Source organism: Anolis carolinensis, chromosome 3 (genome assembly GCF_035594765.1).
Source record: "Anolis carolinensis isolate JA03-04 chromosome 3, rAnoCar3.1.pri, whole genome shotgun sequence".
Lineage (NCBI taxonomy): Eukaryota > Metazoa > Chordata > Lepidosauria > Squamata > Dactyloidae > Anolis > Anolis carolinensis.
Window position 1 is genome coordinate 75508601 of NC_085843.1, and position 15763 is coordinate 75524363.

The window sequence follows — 15763 nt, forward strand, 5'->3', positions numbered from 1 at the left end:
GAGAAGAGAGACATGCATTGTTGTTATTTGCTTTTAAATTGATTCTGACTTAAGATTGCCCAATGAACCCCAGGAGATCCTTTTATTAAAAGTACTGCTCAGGTCTTGTGAACTTAGACCATTGGCTTCTTTGACTGAACCAGTCCACCTTCTCCCCTTCTCCTATCACCTTTTGCTTTACTGAGCATTATTCTCTTCTTTAGTGAGCTAAGGCATCTATTATGTCAAAGTATGATAGCCTCCGTTTAGTAATTTTGGTTTCTGGTGAAGGTTTAGTCTCAGATGTTTGTCTTTTTGGGAGGCCATGGTTATCTTCAGGGATCTCCCCCAGCACCATGTTTCAAATGAGTTTATACACTTCCTGTCAGTTTTCTCCTTCATCACTCCACTGATATCATCCACCTGTCATGCTGAAGAGTTTTAGAACCACCATTATCAACACTGAAAGGAGCCCCCGGTGGGTTAAACCCTTGTGCCAGTTGGCTTGAAGGTTGGGTTGCTGACCTGAAGATTGCTGGTTCAAATTTGCAAGATGAGGTGAGCTCCCATCTGTCAGCTCTAGCTTGCAGGGACATGAGAGAAGCCTCCTAGCAGGATGGTAACAGGATGGTAGCAGGCATTCCCTGGGTAATGTTTCTGTAGACGCCAAATTCTCTCACACCAGAAATGACTTGCAATATGTTCTCAAGTTGCTTCTGACACAGTAAAAAAAAGCAGCCAAAGCAAACAAACAAACAACAGTATCATACTTCTGGAAGTCTCACAACAGGGTGATTCTAAGGTCAAACAAAGTGTACCCCCGTTCCTTCTTTTAGACACCTGACTAATATGTAAGAACTAGAAACTGAATTTCCAGTCACTTCCATTTTCTCCAGTAAGGCCTTGTGAAGCCACAGTGTGTCAGCGGTGCTGAAAAAACCTTGCAGACTTATGTGGATGTTTCTCCCCACTGTAAAGGAAATGTTGTGTTGAAAAAGAGTCTTTCATTTTATTAATTCTGTTGTCTCAGGAATGCTTTGCGTGGATACCTATTGTAAGTGGGACAACCACATTTTAAAGGCAGTTATTGCCCTAGTTCTGAAAACCACATATTAACTCATATTTCTGTTTTGCACAATGTGGCTAATTTCTAATTAGTCCAAGAAATCATTGTTTTCACCGATTCTTTATTGCTTTATTGCTTTTCCTCCACTAAGACTTCTTTTAGACCTGTATAACATAAGTCTTCGCTGTGGAAAGTTAGGGGAGAACACCGTTCAGATTTTTGTATAAGACAGTGGTTCTCAACCTGTGGGTCCCCAGATGTTTTGGCCTTCAACTCCCAGAAATCCTAACAGCTGGTAAACTAGCTGGGATTTCTGGGAGTTGTAGGCCAAAACCCCTGGGGATCCACAAGTTGAGAACCACTGTTACACGAGCTTATCAAACTGGCATTTCTAAATATGCAGAGGAGTTGTATTTCAGTATTCACTGTTCACAGAATGTTGAGAGGCCTTTTTCTGCTCAGGAAGAGTATACATTTGGGGAAAGTATGCACACCAAACACAAATGAATAGGAAATAACATGTAAAAATATTACAAAGGAAGAGGTATATGAAATTGCATGCATATGTGAGGGGGAAAATAGGAATTTTCTGGCAGATTTTTAGAAGTTGCAAGTGATTTAGAAAGTGAACTGAGCAAGGTGAGGACTAAAAAAAGGTGACTGAGAGTAAGTGAACCTGTTATCAAATGTTTGTAAAACAAGAAACCAATCTTCCTAACATTGCTACACTATTTTTTATTTGCTTACATGTTTCTACAGTGTATCTGGAAAATCTATGCCATTCTTCTCTTGGGGACCAATCAAATATCATGTAACGATTCTATTTTCTTTCACATTAACCATATGAAATTCTTTGGCACTTTAATTAAAAACACTGAATGGTAGCACTGCATCCAGCTGCTTACCAGGAGGCGATGTGTAGCATACATACTATCATTATGCATTCATTTCCAGCCTCCGAGTTATGCATTTTAATCAGAAGGGGCCATATGTTCCCATCGACTATCCCCAGATAAGCATTGTAACTTACTACAAAAACGGCTTTGAAATTCTGCATACAAGCCAACACCTCCTACTTGGTATAGTGCCATGTCAACTTGCAACAGACATAAGCTCACAGAGGAGACCTTTAACAGATCCTTATACAGTGAAAATGGAAAGGTGGCTAAGGAAAATTGGTAATAAGAGATAGGGATAAGAGGGAAAATCCATCCGTTCTTTCCCTTATACACACTGGAGTGGGGAAATCTAATTGGTCACAGAACACACAGGCTGCTTCCTCTGTTCCAAATGATTATGCACAACTGCTGGATACAGATTGTGTACTGTGACACTAAAATGGGCCCTGCCAGTCCAAACACAATTGCTTGGAAGCGTATGGTTTAAGGATCATCATTTAAGAATATCATAATGTGGAATACCTTGCTACTTTGGAAAGCACTGCTCTAGGTGACTTTCCATGTCTTTCTGACTCTTTAAGTATTTGCTTTGAACAAAAGGGAAAGGAAGTTTAAGCAATTCCAAAAGACTTAAGGGATATGAACAGAAAGAAGAAGAAAGGAAGTCAATTTTATTTATTTATTTTTTGTAGCTTGTTTTGTGTGATTTTTCTACTACTCTATCTTTTCTCTTACTTTCTGTATGAAACTTTTTCCCACACTTTCATTGTATAAATTATGGAAAATTCTAATTTTTATATATATATATATATATATATATATATATATATATATATATATATAGTATTTTTGGCTTGCTTATGTTCACTAATACTAAATTAAAAATGTAGAAAACAGCCAATGGCTACCGGTCATCCTGGCTGAGAGAGTTGAAACTGTGATCCACAAAAGCATTTTTTCAAATGCAGACTAAAGCTACAGCTCTGTTAAATACAGAGTCAAGAAAATTAATTTTTTACTACAGTTCCCAGAAGTCCCCAGATAGCATAACCAGTAGCCATTCTAGCTGGAGGGTTCAGGGAGCTGTAATTTAAAATAGAAGATTTCTAAATTTTGGTTTTTAGTATCAGAGTCCTAAATCTTTTTTTAAAAATAGTCTTTATTTAAATTTTAATAAGTACATATAAAAGCAGGGGAGCATGGGAACTGGGGAGGGAAGTAGGTTTGGTTGGGGTTAGGGTTTTGGGTTTTGGGGGGTTTGAGTGGGATTGGGAAGAAATGAGGAGGGTGTAGGGTTGGGGAGGGATGGGGGAAATTTGCTTCCAGGTCAGTTTCAGTGGTTGTTTTTCTTAAATACTGTCACTTTATATTTATCTTCATTCGTTTCCTATTTGCTTCCAGTCTCTTATGTCAGAGTTGTGGGGGAAGGGGCTTTACCTGTTGAGTATCATTTTTTTTCTTTTTTCCTTTTTCTTTCCTTTAATCTACTTTTCTTAATTTTAGGTAGTTCTCTACTTGGTTCCAGTCAGTTTCGGTTCTCAGTCTTCCCTGTTGTTTAGCTATCAGAAAGGTCAATCTATCCATATTCTTTATCTCTAATGCCTTGATTAGCCATTCTTCTATCGAGGGGACTTTGCTTTGTCCTAAATCTACCTTCCTCAAAATTGTTTCTAGAGTTCATGTGCATGTAGATATTACCATAAAAGATATCTGTTTACTCTGTATGGGACATGATATGAAGAACACATTTCCACTTGGATAACTCCATCTGGTCAAAATGCCACAAAGCACTTTCCCATTGTTCGGATTAGATTAGATTATATTAACAAGGCTTTACTGGATTTATTTAAGATGGATAAAGAAGGCCTTGGAAAGGAAGCTGCGCTAAGTCTGGTCCAGAAAGAAAGAAAGAAAAAAAAAAACAAGAAAGAAGCTTGGGGTACCTAGCTTGAAGTCAACACAGGTTTCTTGAAACATGTATTCTCCGGATATTTTTAAGTCACTAAAAGATGACTGAATTTCATCAACTCCAATTAATGTAACAAATAGTGAGGAAATCCAGAATTGGAGATCCAAGCTTTGGCAGGCTGCAGAAGTTCCACCCCACATGTCTTGCTATCATTTAGGACTGACTGTGTTCAGCTAAAAGCTTCTTGTAAAATGACTCCTCAAAGTTCACAATGTATGAATCTTTACTTTAATCATTTCCCCTAAGAATATGTATTTTAAATCTCAGAGCTGCCACGTTACTTTTTCAAGTTGTGAGAATTAATGCAATTAATGGTTTCTGTTAAAGAAGTGTTCCACTGGGTTGCTGTGAGTTTTCCGGGCTGTATGGCCATGTTCCAGAAGCATTCTTTTCTGACATTTCTCCCACATCTATGGCAGACATCCTCAGAGGTTGTGAGTTCTATTGGAAACTAGGCAAGTGGGGTTTATATATCTGTGGAAGGTCCAGGGTGGGAGAAAGAACTCTTGTCTGTTGAAGGCAGGTGTGAATGTTCCAAATAGCCACTTTGATTAGCATTGAATAGCCTTTCTGCTTCAAGGTCTGGCTGCTTACTGCCTGCGGGAATCCTTTGTTGGGAGGTGTTAGTTGGCCCTGATTGATTCATCTCTGGAATTCCTCTGTTTTCTGAGTGGGGCTCCTTTTTTTACTGTCCTGATTTTAGAGCTTTCTAATACTGGCAGCCAGATTGTGCTCATTTTCATTGTTTCCTCCTTTCTGGTGAAATTGTCCACATGCTTGTAGATTTCAGTGGCTTCTCTGTGTAGTCTAACATAGTGGTTGTTAGAGTGGCCCAGTATTTCTGTCTTCTCAAATAATATGCTGTTTGTTCTGCTATGGCTGACTTCTCTGGTTGAATCAGTCTGCAATGCCTTTCATGTTCCTTGACTCGTGTTTGGGCAGTGCTGCGTTTGGTGGTCCCAATGTAGACTTGTCCACAGCTGCATGGTATACGGTAGACTTCTGCAGAGGTGAGAGGATCCTTTGTTCAAGTGTGTCCACTGCTTGAACTGCATAATGTTATAATGAAAAAAATGTTTTCTGGAGAAATATCATGGATAAAAAAAGTTTATGAGTGGAGTTCTTTCATGATTTCACTGTCTCTGTGGCTGAGATAAACTTTTTTTCTTCAGTGCATGACAGAACATTTAGGGCTCAAAAAAAGTTCCATCTCAGTCACATAAACATTTCCTTGGCTGGTGGCAAATTGAAAAAGGACTCCATAAGTATATGTATCTGTTATGCACTCACCAATAGAAAATTTGACATTTGCCAATGTTGGCACCATTTCTCATAGCCATTTCCCTCCATGATGAGCTCAATATGAGTTGACTTTCCCAGAATCAAAGGATTTTGACGTGCTGAATTGGTTTTATGAATTCTTAAACATGGTCTTGACTTATTAATGTATATCCTTGAATGCATTCCACACTGAATTGAGCCAAAAACCCATCTAAGAATATTCAGAGAATACAGAGAAAAGACATTATTGCACGGATGTAGCTGCTGTTAAATACACACACACTTCCTTGTCTTCCTCTGTCTTTTCTACTCATGTCTACCAGTGTGTAGCAGTTCATGTAAAAGAGTAGTATGATGCTTTCTTATTGGATTTCCTTGACACACACCTGCCATAATAGACAAAGAAGTAAAATGGGAGGGGAGGGGAGAGAAAGAGGAGATTTTGAGTGTGGAATATGTTACAACATGTCACAAAACTGGTGCACATGCCACAGTAAAGGTAAAGGTTTTCCCCTGATGTAAGTCTAGTTATGTCTGACGTTGGGGGTTGGTGCTCATCTCAATTTCTAAGCAGCCGTTACCTTCCCCCCAGAGCGGTACCTATTGATCTACAGAAGCTAGAGCTGACAACGGGAGCTCACTCCGCTCTCCAGATTTGAACCGGCGACCTTTCGGTCAGCAAATTCATCAGCTCAGAAGTTTAACCCACTGTGCCACTGGGGGACTATGCGCATGCCATAGTCCAAAGAAAATGTCAATTCAGATATCAAATGGCTATAGGAATAGCCTCATAGGTGGAAAGATTTTAATTCTCTTCTGTAGCTCAGCTCAAAAACTCAGAACGGAATCTGTATTTTTTGGAAACCTGAACTAACAAAAGTAGTTAGAGAACATTTGGTTGGAAAGTCTCTTCCCTATATTTTGGGGATAGTGCCTCCTATCTAGTTCTTCAAACTAATTCCGGATTCTTTGTTATTAACAACTGGAGGCAAGTATACATCTAGTGTGCAGTTCTTTTCTCTTTCACTGGTGTGCCTGAATCTGGTTCCTGCAAGTGTCTAAAGACACTTGGAGCAGACATACATGAGGTGTCTGGCAGGTGCAGAGCCTGGAATGCAATCCTCCCCTGCGGTGGCATCTGGGGAGACTATTGACAGGTCCCTTATTTTTGTGCTGTCTCTTGGCTGATCTCTCCACTGGCTGTTGCCAGCCACGGCAAGCACTTCACATGGCAAAAAGCTTTCCCTCCCAGTTATTGCCTCTGTGTGTGTGTGTGTGTGTGTAAGAGGGGAGTAAGCTGCCGTTACCTCAGCTCTTTTAGAAGGCTCTTGTACAAAGTGAGATCTCCCTTGAAGTCTCTAACTTGAAGAAGAAGATGCAGTAGCAGCAACAGCAAAGCAAAGCAAAGAAACCGCATGCCCTGCATCTTTTTTTTACAAAGTGTGCATGGGATGCCATTCTTGTAGCTTTGGACTTTAAGCCACCCCATCTGGTGGTGTTATCTGCCTGTGACAGAAGGTCTACCTCTTGCTGTTAAGAAAAAAACACAAAAACAAAAAACCCTCCCAAAGCAAGTATTTTGATTAAACTTGCATGCACTTAAGCCATTCCTTTGAACCTTTACAATTTGGCAGCGTGCTCACTGACTATGAATGTCCTCATCTGGATTCAACAAGTGGGACAATGCAATGCACTTAAATCCCTTAACTGAAAATTTCTTGCCTTTCATTTGTTTAGCCACAGTAGAGAAAAGACTAGTCACAAAACTTTCCTCTGTGCTATAGAAGGTTTCTCTTTTGAAGGAGCAACCAACAATAATACTGTAATAGAAGCAAAGCTTGCTCTTCGTACCCTCAACGTATTTTCCTTCTGGAGAAACACGTCAAAATCACAAGACGAACGTAGGAGTTGCAAACCAGAGCCTGCTTCTTTTCTCGGCGCCGTGCTGAACTTTTTTGTCAGGCTGCAATAAATACAGAGATACCAAAGAGTTAATTTGTGTTTTTTAAACCTCCTTCCCAATATCCTCTCTCATTCCTGCATAAAACCCCCATGTCCAGACATCAAATCAGCAAACCCTGTTGCCTGTCAGAGAATACAATGTCAGGCCATTAGTATGTTAATAAGTCCGGAGGGTGACAGGTGGCCTACTAGACAGCTCAATTAAGCTGCTCATTAAACACACGCTAACGAACAGCCAAGGCAGGGCCTGAACAGCACCATTCTGTAATGACATGATGTCAGAGTGAACAAATGAGGAAAAATAACAAAAACATTACAGCAGTGACAGACGCCACTAATAAGGAGCCCTTGCACTACATCAGCCCTCAAATCAATGAGCAACAGGGATCAAAAACCTCGACCCAATATTCTCAGGGGACTCCATGCAGCAAGATTTTTGGGTCACATATTTTTTAAAAAAAACAATGATAGAAAACTATAAATTATTTTAGAATATCATGAACTAACCACCAGCGTAAGAGGGAACAAGAGAAAGAGTTTTTTCCTTCTTAAGTCAGTCAGCAAATACAGAAAAGGTGTCCTCATGGGACTGGAAAAAACATTCTTTAATGGGGCCATCATGAACATTTGCCTTGCATCACATGGTTGGTGTCCTTGAACCTCCAGGTACGCCTCATTTACCATACCTGTGCAAGCTTCTCAAATAGCAGAGGTCACACCAACATTTAAAGAATGAGTTACTCAGCTCTCAAGGACAGATTGCTACCTATTATTCTTTTTAAAAAAATGTTAGGGGGTGTCTAGCAACTGGAAAAGAAGACATTTTCAAGTAAGGGTCTTCCCATGTAATAAAGTCAAGCATCCAACTAGTTCTGATTCTCGTGCTGCGAAACTAATAGGCTGATTGACCGTTATGAGGTCATGACCTAAGCTTTTATGTGTTACATGGAAAGCTGTGTTCAGTTAGCTGTTGACACTCCAAAGTGGCTCCATGAAGATCAACTCCAAAATTGACACTGAAAATGGCAATAAATACTATCCATGTCATCATCTTCATGCTGCATTTTTAACAATAACATGGAATGCATGCATCAGTTGTTTTACTCATTGTGTTTTGAATAGAGTGGCAACTGTTTCAGTGGTGGATATGTTCAGGTTTAAATTTGTACCAGACCTCAGTCAGGTTTATTTATCAAATAGATATTTTGCTTTTTCTCCAATTTGCTCAACATAACATACCAGAGGATTTTTTTCAGGCTGAAAAGCAGAGCTTCCTTGCAATATGTGAGCATAATGTGTGTTTGCTGCACATTTGCACAATTTCTTTATGTGTGTATGTGGGTGCTGTTTAGTAATATTTGGAAGCCTTCACACAAGAAGATAAACACCCACATAATGTGAAATTTGATGCCATTAGTACAGAAGAAGCATCATGAACTCCAACTAAACTTTATATGAGGAATACTTTTGGGGGGGGGGGAATCTCAGAGAAGAGTCAAAGTCCCCAGATGAGTACAGTACTTGGGAGTGTGGCGCCTTCTACATTGCCATATAAAATCCAGATTATCTGGATTATATAACGGTATAGACTTCAAAACAGATAATGTGAATTATCTGATTTGATAATTGGATTATATGGCAGTGTAAGGGCCCTTCCACACAGCCCTATATCCCAGCATATCAAAGCAGAAAATCCCACATTATCTGCTTCGAACTGGAATATATGACAGTGTGAACTCAGATAACCCAGTTCAAAGCAGATATTGTGGGATTTTCTGCCTTGAGATTCTGGGATATAGGGCTGTGTGGAAGAGCCCTAAGAGGGGCCTGCATTGTTATTTTCTGTATCAATAGCCCTTTCATAAAACTGATGACTTTATCTGACATGTCCGAAAAAGATTCCCCATTTTCTACATTCTTTTCTTTCATCTTGGAAAGGTTGTTGAAAAGATTGCAGAGAACTGCAGTAAGTTATTGGGCAGTGAAAGAAGAAATGTATATTCTTCACTGGGGATTCAATGAGCTGAACTTTTCATTGTACTTTGATATTATTGTCAGCCCTTTTTATATTAGCTAAATTAAAAAAAACTTTAGCAGCAACTGAATCTTGGAAATGCACATTTCATATGAGAAAAGATTCTGATTAGTTCCAGAGAACATGTTAACTATTTTTGATAGATCTGGTATCCTGCTGTTAATGATGTATCATCATCATCATCATCATCATCATCATCATCATCATCATCATCATCATCATCATCATCATTTTATTATGACACAGAAAACAAGATAGACATGCTGGATTTCGTATCACAAAATCACAAGTTGAACACTTCCCAAGTGTCTAGGACTGTGTGATGTATTTTCGGATGATGCGTGCAGATCCCAGTAGGGTGGCCTTTTGCAGTTGGCAGATCGTAATTTTGTCAATGTCTATTGTTTCCAAATGCCGGCTGAGATCTTTTGGCACGGCACCCAATGTGCCCATCACCACCGGGACCACCTGTACTGGTTTCTGCCAGAGTCTTTGAAGTTCAGTCTTGAGGTCCTGATAGCAGCTGAGTTTTTCCTGTTGTTTTTCGTCAATGAGACTGTCACCTGGGATGGCAGTATCAATGATCCAAACCTTTTTCCTTTCCACAACTGTGATGTCTGGTGTGTTGTGTTCCAGAACTTTGTCAGTCTGGATTCGGAAGTCCCACAGTATCTTCTTCTTCTTCTTCTTCTTCTTCTTCTTCTTCTTCTTATTATTATTATTATTATTATTATTATTATTATTATTAGATAGTAATTACTTGCTATCTTTTAAAAAACCAGAATGTTTATTCTCCAAAGAGAGGATTTGCCACTCATTGCTATGTCCTCATTCCCTGGCTAAAAACATTTAAATACTCCAAAAACAGTCACATACTTATAAAAATAGATGGGCAGGATATTGGATGCACATTTTAACTCTAATCCTAGCTTTTGAGTAGAATTCACACCTGAAAAATATCTTCATACAAATCATAATGTACCTTCCCAAATCAGCATTAAAACTTGCTGTATGAATTCATTCTATCAAATAGCAAATGCCCTTTTGATAGAAGGAAAGGGAGGAAATTAGTAACCTGGTTGCCATTTGGAGTGAAGAAAAGGTCTAAGAGAAGAGAAACAGCAATATCTTTGAGTGAGATAATACAAAAAATGGGGGAAGGTTACAAGAGGACCACAGAGGACTGCAGTATGAAAATAGAGGTTTTTAAGGAAGTCCAGAGAGAATAGTTCCAGGAGGCCATCACTCCTCCTAACCTGGAAGTGGGAAGCCGCCTTAAAATGCCTTGGAAAGAGTGTGTGGCGTGGTGCAAGCCCTGGAGAGAAAGCATGCAGGCCTGCCTACAGCACCCCTCCTCTAGAGTAGAAACAGCTTTAACAAGCCTCCTTGAAGTGTGCGCGCCTATCTGCAGCATCTCTCCTCTAGAGTAGAAATAGCAAAACCTCCTTAAAGCATATGTGCCTGCCTGCAGCATCTCTTCTCTAGAGTAGAAACATGATATAAGGACAAACAATGCCTAAAATAACAGGAAGGAGAGCCTGGGATGTCATCCCCTTCATAAAGGGATGGATAGAAAACAAATCTTTCAGCTCCGCAGATTGAAAACAGATTTCTGTGCTCTCAAATTCGGGAGGCTCCTGAAAAATGGATCGGGACTCCCCACCGAAATCTGGGATACCAAAACGGATCGCAGATTGCTCAAGCCTACTTTCCATGTTGCATAGCCAACGATGGGGGAAGCTGGGCGGTGGGTGCTTCCCCCCATGGGATGGGGTAAAGGAGAAGGTGGGCAATTGCGGGGCATTGGGCAACAGGTTCCCCACACCCCACGCCAGATTATCCATGTAGTGTGGCAAATCCCATAGGTAATGTGTTGAGATCATATAGATGAAGATGATGTTGATAATATCAACAATAAAAGGATGAATAAGATGCTGGAAAATCCCTTTTCAAATCCTGATATTTGTTAATATCAATTAAACCAGGTTCAGAATCCTGTTTTTCTTTACATTATACTGGACTGCAACTCCCAAAAATTGTTCTCCACTACCTATGCTGATTAGAACTGCTGAGAGTTGTAATCCAACAATGCCTGAATGGGTGCATAATCTTCACCACAGGCTTAAGGCATCCTAACTAAAAGGTTGGTCGTGACTAATCACAGTAATAACATTTGAACAAACACAAAAGTATTTTTCCAGTGCCCATGATAAGACAAATGTTGAAAATGAATGCTTTGTGTGATATATAGGTGACATGTGATGCACTGATACTATAAAGTTAAAGTGTTACGTTTTACTTTAATTAACTTGGCAATATACCAAGAAATCCTGATGCCTCTTTGCTTCCAGCAGAAAACTTCTACAGTCCTGAACTAATTCAGAGTTCACAAAAATTGGTATTTTTGAAGGTACAATGGCTAGAATCCCCCAGCCAAGGTGAACATACAGTTCAAAAAGGTTGACTATCAAAGGTCTTGTCAGGCCCCACTTGTAGCTTTACTTGGTTCCTCTTGCCTGCTGGCCTTCAGTGCCCAGGTGAAATACTCCTCATATGCTGCCTATTAGATACATTCCAGTTACCTGTTGACTTATGACAATCCTATGGATTTCATGGGGTTTTCTTAGGCAAGTAATACTCAGAAATACCTTTATGAGTTTCTTCTTCTAAAACAGTGGTTCTCAACCTGTGGGTCTCCAGATGTTTTGGCCTTCAGCTCCCAGAAATCCTAACACCCGGCAAATGGGCTGGGATTTCTGGGAGTTGTAGGCCAAAAGACCTGAGGACCCATAGGTTGAGAACCACTGCTCTAAAATATAGCCTACAACACCTGGTATTCAATGGTGGTCTCCCATTCAAGTAATAACCAGGACTGAACCTGCTTAGCTTCCAAGATTAGCCAGGATCTGGTGCCTTTAGGGTATTTAGGACCTTCTATTGGCACCAGCTACTTAAACATAATTTTCAGACATATGGTTTGAGAAATGTTTGAGAAGTGAAAGAATATTGATCAGAGGTGTTAAAACTGGGGTACAGCATATATTCTATCAATGTATGAGACACCTTTGTGTAAACAAAATGTTAAAAAATGCTAAGACAATGAAAATCAGAATTCTAAATGACCTTCACAGATCTGGGTCCAAACTAACAAAATGAATACCAAAGAAGAAATATAAGGTAAATGACTCTGTGTGTGAGAAAGAGAGACCGGGGAGGGTATAACAAAACCAATTTTAAAAAGAAGTATAATGAATGGAAATTAATTACTTCATTTATACAAGGAGCAATATTTGCTACTTATTTCTAAAAGTTGCTTTTCAAAAAATATTTGACAGATTTTTTTCTCTTTCTATGCAAGCGTGTTTTTAAATTGAGTTTACTCTCTTGTGAAGTGCATTTTGTATTGGCATTTGTTTAAGAATATATTTTCTATGTGTATCTGTGTATGCCTTCAAGTCTTCTGTGGACTTATGGCAACCCCATGAATTTCTGAGGGCACCCTAGGAATCACCCAGATGCGCTACAAAGAAGCAACATATCCAATAAGGATCATCATTACAGCAACGCAAGGCAGAGCAGGAAAGGAAAATGAGTTTCCTCTTCAAGGGGAAGGTATTTGTTTATCTTTCGGCTAAGCTGTGTGTCTGGTTCCTGTATCCAAATATTCCATGTGGAGTCTTCTCGCTCGTTCCACATGTTGATCCCAAATTCCTGCTCTCTAGCAGCCATACACTGATTGGCTGCAGCAGATTTTTTGACTAATAATCGACTTTCTGCTGAGTTTGGCATCTAGAGTTTTCCAGCTAGATGTATGTTGGAAGTCACATTGCAGGTGAACATACTAGACACACCAACGTTGAGCCAGTATTATAGAATCATAGAATCATAGAGTTGGAAGAGACCTCATGGACCATCCAGTCCAACCCCCTGCCAAGAAACAGGAAGATGACATTCAAAGCACCCCTAAGAGATGGCCTCTACTTAAAAGCCTCCAAAGAAGGAGCCTCCACCACACTCTGGGGCAGGGAGTTCCAGTGCCAAACAGCTCTCACAGAGAGGAACTTCTTCCTGATGTTCAGGTGGAATCTCCTTTCCTGTAATTTGAAGCCGTTGTTTCGCATCCTAGTCTGCAGGGCAGCAGAAAACAAGCGTGCTCTCTCCTCCCTATGACTTCCCCTCACATATTTATAATTGGCTATCATGTCTCCTCTCAGCCTTCTCTTCTGCAGGCTAAACATGCCCAGCTCTTTAAGCTGCTCCTCATAAGGCTTTTGTTCTCTTGATCATTTTAGTCGCCCTCCTCTGGACACGTTCCAGCTTGTCAACATTGATGACCGTGACCCCGGCTTTCAAATTGATTTGAACCCGCAGCGGAGAGTTCCGCAGATCCATCACCAAAAGGAACGGAGCGGGACCGCAGCAGACTATTATTAAAAGATCTTTTTTTTTCTTCACTTTCCCCTTCCCTGAACTATGTAACAAACCCCCCCAATAAAAGTAGCATTTATTTTAACAGTAACACTCTCTATCTGGTTATTTTGTGTCTTTCTCTGACTCCTTCCTTTGCACGCAATTTCCCTCTCTCTCTCTCTCACTAACCCGTCCGATCTTTAAACCCTGGCGGAGGCTTCGCCCGCCATAGGTTAATACGGCGGGCGATACAAATTGGCTCATATCTTTATCAAAATTACCCCTAGCACGCTCCTCTTTTAGTCCTAACCCTTTCTAAGGCTTCTGACTCAAGGACCACCAACGGAACCAAAATCGGTCCAGTTCTTGGCACCTCATCAGCTGACTGTCAAACGGAACCGACTGCTCCTTTCAAGCCAGACTGCTCTCTTCCAGCCTTATCCCGGACTTTCCTCTCCCCGCGACCCGCGGGATGGTTTTAGGAGATCCCTGGTCCCTTTCTGTGAACTGGGGATGGGGGGATCGCTCTCCCGCTGGGGAGACATAGTTCTCCAAGGACCTTCACCCTCTCTACAGCTGCCAGGAGGATGCCTGGACGGGCGCCCTCCACGTTTCATTCATACCTTCATAATTTTATGAAGGAGAAGAACACTCTTCCCCAGACCTATCCCTGAACTTATGAAATCTTATACTTCCAAAGACTGCAACCCACATGTGCCTCTTCCCCATGCCATCTCTATGAATTCCTTCCACCACAGATGAACTCTTTTCCTCATGTATCCGTGAATTTTCATATTCTATGTACCTGGACACCCTCATGAATCACTGTTGTATGAATTTCTAATCGTTGGGCTAACTTCATGAATTGTAAAATCATGCTGCTAAAACTCCACTTTTATGAATTTCCATATTGGGTTCCCCAGATGTTGTGAACTTCGTTCTTATCAAATGTTTTCAATTGTTTATATCATTCATGATTCCCCTTTATGCAATGTAACCCACCTCTATGGATTCTCCCTTACTTCCTTGAAATCTATCTATCTGCCTATATGTATTTATACTCTTTGGGATCCCCGGAAAATATGTATTTTTCCCAGCTGGGTTTATATTCCAACTTTATTTTATTTTTCATTTTATTTCATATAATTGCCAAGTCATGAAATCAAATAGGGAATATTTCGAACTCAACTTGAACCCCAGAACCTGCCCCATTTTCTATGACCCAGGCTTACCTTCCCAAAAACAAAAGGTTAATCCGCTGCCGCTTAACCCAATCAAATTCAGATTGCATGGACAATATAGGGCTTGAGTCGCCGAATTCGGAGTATTTGACCTAAAGGTGATTCGCCCTCAAGGCAAACATTGTCATATCTCCTCCAAAAGGAAATCCAGGACACCTCAGGAAGGCGCCCTGCTGAGCCCATCACCACCCATCCCTACTTCCACCTCTGACACCCCAAGGCATATCTGAAATCTGTGTACGTGACAGGAACCCTTGATTGCTGTCATTAATCCCTTTAGAATTCGGCCGGGCAGGAATTAATCCGATCTTTCCTGCTCAGTCACTTCATTGTTTCAATAACTCCCGCCTTCTCCTCCCTGATTGGCTCGAGTGGGGACAAAAAGCAGCTCCCTATTGGGCCAACAGAGCAAGGCGGGAAACGAAAGCCCGCCTCGTTCAACCTTCTAGCCTACCAGCGATCAGATGGGCGGGGGAGTGGGGCGGGAAATTCAAAGGGCTGTCAGACTGAAATTTTGTATAAATATGGCTGTATTTTGATTATATGGTACCCTAGTAGACTGAATGATCACTACTAGAGTCCTTTTCAGCTGAATCGCTCAATAAAGACTCCTTGGCGGATTTTCCTTCAACTTTGGCGGACCTTCTTCATTTCGGCTTCAGGTTGTATTGCGGCTCATATTTTCCTATTGGCTCCGCCAAGGTCCGTTCTCTCAGGACCGGATCGGCTCTCTCCTTAAGGGGCCCGATCCCCTAAAACGCGGTCGACAACAACATCTCCCTTCAATTGCGGTGCCCAGAATTGGACACAGTATCCAGGTGTGGTCTGACCAAGGCAGACGAGAGGGGTAGCATGACCTCCCTGGATCTAGACACTATGGTCCTATTGATGCAGGCCAAAATCCCATTGGCTTTTTTTGCC